The following is a 5383-nucleotide window of genomic DNA, read 5'->3' as shown; positions in this document are numbered from 1 at the left end:
GCATCACCGACTCAATGGACATGGGTTTGGGTGGAGTCCGGGAGTTGGTGATGGACAGGGAGGCCTGGCATGCTGCAGTTCATGGGGTTGCAAAGGGTCGGACACAGATGAGTGACTGAACTGAACTGAACCCCAACCTTACTTCCGTCTTTGATCTCATCTCTTCCATTCCCTCACTCAATGGGCTCCAGCCACACTGGCCTCCTTGTTCTTCCTTGAATGAACCCAGCACCCTGGGCAAACTCCTACCTCAAGGCTTCAGAGACTTTGCACCTGTTTGCTTCTGTGTCTTTCTTTCTTTCTTTTCTCTAGCTATCTGCATAGCTAGTTTCTGGTTTTATTCAGAGCTCTGCTCATATGTAATCTTATCAAAGAGGTTTTATTGCATCACTGTGATAGAAACATACACTACTCACCATTGAAATGCTTCACCCTTGAGGTTAGCCAAAGCAATGGGATTTGTTCTGGCCAGTGAGCTACGAACAGAATGATGCATGTCACTTCTGGGCCAAAGCATTTGTCTGGTTGTTATTAATATAACAAACCAACTCAAAACTTAGTAACTTAAAACAGCAACGATCGTTATTTTGCTCCCAAATCTGCAACTGGCAGGCCTCAGTGGGAAGGTTTGAGCCTGCTTCACTTAGCATCAGCTGTGGTGGCTTGACTGGGGCCTGAGAAGAGCCAGTTCCAAGATGGCTTGCTGACATGGCCAGCAAGTAGTTGGTAAAGGCTGTCAAGTGCGAGCTCAGCTGGGGCTGAGGGCCAGAGGCCTCAGTTTTTCTCCATGCAGGACTCTCCACAGTTTCTCGAGCTTCCTCACAGCCTGGTGACTGGATCCCCAAAATGAGAATTCCAGGAAAGGAGAGGTGAAAGTTGCAAGTTCAAGACTAGAGTCTATGGGGTCGCACAAAGTCGGACACGGCTGAAGTGACTTAGCAGCAGCAGCAGCAGCAGAGTCTAGAAAGTGGCTCGGTGTCACTTCAACTCTAGTCTGTTGGTCACAGAGGCCAGATTCAAGAGGAGACACTCAGCAGGAGAAATGTTAAATTATGCGGGGGCTGTGTAACTTCTCATAGCAAATCTTCCACTGACTCAAAAAGGCTTTTTTTCATTCTGAGTTTGTATCCAGGTCTCCAAAGAGATTCCTTGGTCTCAGACTTTTTTTGAGGAGAAAAAGCAGCACTTGAGATTCATTTAGTTAACAGGAAACCCCGAAAACAACCGAGGGTGAGAAACTGGGTTGCTAAGAAACCTCTGAGGATGGGGGAGAGGGTTGGCGTCCATTGCTAGGCAACCTGGAAGAAGTTAGACATGCAGGTTTCATAGGTTCCTGGAATGCCAGGCTGGACATTCTCCTAAAGACGTCTGGTCCGACCACCTAACTGTACAGATGGGGAAACTAAGGCCTCAGACGGCAAGGTGATTAGCCCAAAGTCCCTCCAATTTCTCAAGAAAAGTAAAGACAGATGGCATGGGAGGGCGTTGTCACTGGATAGAGCTGGTAGCTGAAAATGAAGTCTATAAATCGGTAAAGACGTCAACCACAAACAGCCTTGAAGGCCAGGCCAAGAAGTCTAGACTTTATCCTGTAGGTGATAGGGAGCCACCACAAAGTTTTCAACAGTGGTCAGCTTTGTGTGTTCAGAAGATCCTTGGGATGCAATCTGGAGACCCGGGATAAAGTCTAAATGCCTTCAGGGCATTTGCTATTGACGCTATTGCCAGTCTATCTCCTTTCTCCCACCATTCCCTCTAGCCACAACCAACTTCCTTCCATGTCAGCCTCTCTCTTTAAAAAAAAAAAAATTATTTATTTTTAGCTGTGCTGGGTCTTTGTTGTGCCAGAGCTTTCTCTAGTTGCCTCGAGTGGAGATTGCTCTCTAGTTGCGGCGTGCAGGCTTCTCATTGTGGTGGCTTCTCTTGTTGCAGAATGTGGGTTCCAGGGTGCTTGGGCTTAGTTGCCCCTCAGCATGTGAGATCTTCCTGGATCAGAGATCTAACCCATATCCCTCTGCATTGGGAGGTGGATTCTTCACCACTGAACCACCAGGGAAGTCCTGTATCAGCCAAGTCCTATATCTTGCCAAGTCTTCCCTCTTGAACTTACTGGTGTCTGGAAAGCTTTTTCCTTCCCCTGCATCTGCCTCATCCTACTCTTCTGATTTTAACCGGTGCATAACAAACTGTCCCCAAAATTAAATAGTGCAAATATTAATAGCTGCCGTTTCATTTTGCTCATGGGCTCTGTGGTTCAGGAATTCAGACAACGCAAGAAAGGGTGGGGGCTTCCCAGGTGACACAGTGGGTAAAGAATCCACCTGCCAAGCAGGAGACACGGGTTTGATCCCTGGGCCGAGAAGATTCCCCTGGAGAAGGAAATGGCAACCCACTCTAGTATTCTTGCCTGGGAAATACAGTGGGCAGAGGAGCCTGGCAAGCTAAAGTCCATGGGGTCACAAAAGAGCTGGGCACAACTTGGCAACTAAACAACAACAATAAGAGGCGGTGGTTTTCTCTGCTCTATGAACCTTGCCTGGGAAGACTTGAATGACTAGGGGCTGGAGTCATCTGAAGTCTTCTTCATTCATGTGTCTGGAGCCTTGACAGTGTCTGTATCACCTGGCACAATATGTGTTGGGGGCTTCTTCATCACGTGACAATCTCAGGGTTATTGGACTTCTTACAGTAGTCCAGTGTGACCTAGGCTTGGAAACCTACAGCATCGTTCCTGCATCCTAGCAGTAACAAGCAGATCACAAAGACCAATTCAGATTCAAGGGGAAGGAAATTCATGGGACGGATGTCAAAGAACTGGTAGCCATGTCCTAAAACCACAACAACCCACGGAGGTCTCAGTCACAGCTTACACATCATCTCCTCAAGGAGGTGACCGAACCACACCCTGCTCCATGACTGGATTAAGGCCCTCCTCTGTGTCCCCCCAAACCCCACTGTTCATCTTCATCAATGCATTTCCATCCCTGTGTTTATTGGTCTTTCTGCCCCTCTGACCTGAGGGTTCAGTGAGGATGGATCATGTCTGTTTTTTTCACCTTTGTACACCCAGCTGCTAGCAGAGTGTGGCAAAGCAGGATGTTAATAACTGTTTGTTGCTTGGGTAAGCAAATGAGTGATTCAGTGATCTACGGCATGGAGCCCAATGCAGAGGCCATTCCTTCCTTATGAAGTTTACACACTAGTTGGAGAGATACACACAAAATAAAAACTGTATGTGATAAGTGCCAGATAGCGATAAATGCTATTATGAAAAATGAAGCAAAGTAAGGAGCTAGCATCGGGGGGAGGGTAATACTTTATATGAACTGTCAGGGAAGACCACTCTGAGTTAGTGACGTTGGAGCTGAGACCGAAGGAAGTGAGAGAGTAAGCCACGTGGATATCTGGGAGAAGAGCATTGCAAGCAGCGTGAACAGTATGTGCAAAGGGCCTCTGGTGGGTGTGTGCTTGGCAGTTTTGAGGAACAGCAACGAAGCCAGTGTGGAGTGTGGTGGGAAAAGGGAAAAGTGGCAGGAGATGAGTCCCAGGGTAGGCCACAGGCCAGATCCCACAGGGTTTCACAGGCCATGATGAGGATTTTCTTTCGCTTTTCGTCTGAATGAGATGGGATCCACTGGTGAGTTTTGAGCAGAGACAGTATATAGTCCGATCTATATTGAAACAGATTTCTCTGATGGCTTTGTGGATAACAAGCCTTTGTAATTAAGACAAAGCAAGTTCAGTGAAATGGCTGGTACAGAATACCAGGCAAGAAATGGTGGGGGCTAGGACCAGGAGAGTGGCCATGGACAAGGTGAGAGGTAATAGGACATAGGACACACTGTAAAGATAAAACCAATGGTCTATAAGGATAAGGAAGCTGTGAAGAAGAGTCAAGGATGACCGAGAGGTTGTTGTGCTTAGTTGCTCAGTCGTGTCTGACTCTGTGCAACCCCATGGACTGTAGGTTGCTGGCCTATTAGCAATATAAGATGTGAAGATGTGGGTGGAGCATCAGGCTTGGCCAGATTGTGGAAATTAGACTTCATTTTTACATATACCAAGTTTCAGATGCCAATTAGATATCCCAGGGGAGACGACAAAAAGGCAGGTAGACATACTGACTCTAACAGTGTTGGGATGAAGATATAGGCTTGAGACTCTACAGTCCTGATAAATGGAATTCTAAGATGGCTCCCAAGATTCCCCTCTCCCCTCTGTGTGTGCCTAACACAAACTCCTCCTCCCAGTGTGGGTGAGACCAAGGGGTATGATAGATGTCATTATTGTGATTGCTGTTCAGGCGTTCCATCCAACTCTTTTGTGACCCCATGGACTGCAGACCAGGCTTCCTTGTCCTACACCATCTTGGGGTGTTTGCTAAAACTCATGTCCATTGAGTCGGTGATGCCATCCAACCATCTCGTCCTCTGTCATCCCCTTCTCCTCCTGTCCTCAATCTTTCCCAGCATCAGGGTCTTTTCCAATGAGTTGGTTCTTCCCATCGGGTGGCCAAAGGATTGGAGCTTCAGCTTCAGCACCAGTCCTAATCAGCATTATTTTGATTAAGTTACATTATTGGCAAAGGTGAAGGAATTTCATAAATGTGATCAAAGTAAAAGTGATTAAATTAGTTGAAATTTAGTGAATCAAAAGGGCCATTTCCTTGGGTAAGCCCTTTAAAAGAAAGTCTTCCTTGAGCCAAGGGACTTGAAGCTGCAGAGATTCTCCTGCTGGCCTTGACAAAATAAGCCACCATGCTGAGAGGGGGCCTGTGAGGAAAGAAACCGTGAGTGGCTTTTAGGAATCCGGAATGGCACCAGCTGACAGGAAAACGGGGGCCTCAGTCCTTTAACCACAAAGAACTGAGTTCTGCCCACTGCCACGTGATTTTCGGAAGAGGACACTGAGCTCCAGAAGAGAACACAGCTCAGCCAACAGCTGGACTGCAACCTTGAGAGATCTTGAGCAGAGAACCCAGAGACTCCAGGCCCATGGAGATTATGAAATAAGAAATGCATGTTGTTTTAAGCCATTAACGTTGTTGCATTTTGTTACATAGGAACAGATGGTCAATACATCAGCCTATAGGCGTTTTTAAAGCCCTGGAACCAAATGGTTCAAACAGCCTATGCCAAGAACCTGACCCAGAGATGTATCAGAGAGCATGAATGGATGATTGGAGTAGGTGGGACACACCCTGCCAATCCCCGACCAATGCGTGCTACTCCTTTCAGCCACTAGGTGTCCCCAGAGTCTACATAAGCAGGTCTGCCTGCACCTTTCACAGGTCAGAATCCATTTCCTTCTGAAATGGAAGGAACCAAAACAATAAATGATCTCTCTTCTATTCCTAGTTCCCTCTCCTCCGCATCACCCTGGG

Source organism: Bison bison, unplaced genomic scaffold, assembly GCF_000754665.1.
Source record: "Bison bison bison isolate TAMUID 2011002044 unplaced genomic scaffold, Bison_UMD1.0 scf7180017864167, whole genome shotgun sequence".
NCBI classification, from domain to species: Eukaryota; Metazoa; Chordata; class Mammalia; order Artiodactyla; family Bovidae; genus Bison; species Bison bison.
The sequence above is the reverse complement of the archived record's forward strand: the minus strand, read 5'-3'. Positions refer to the sequence as shown.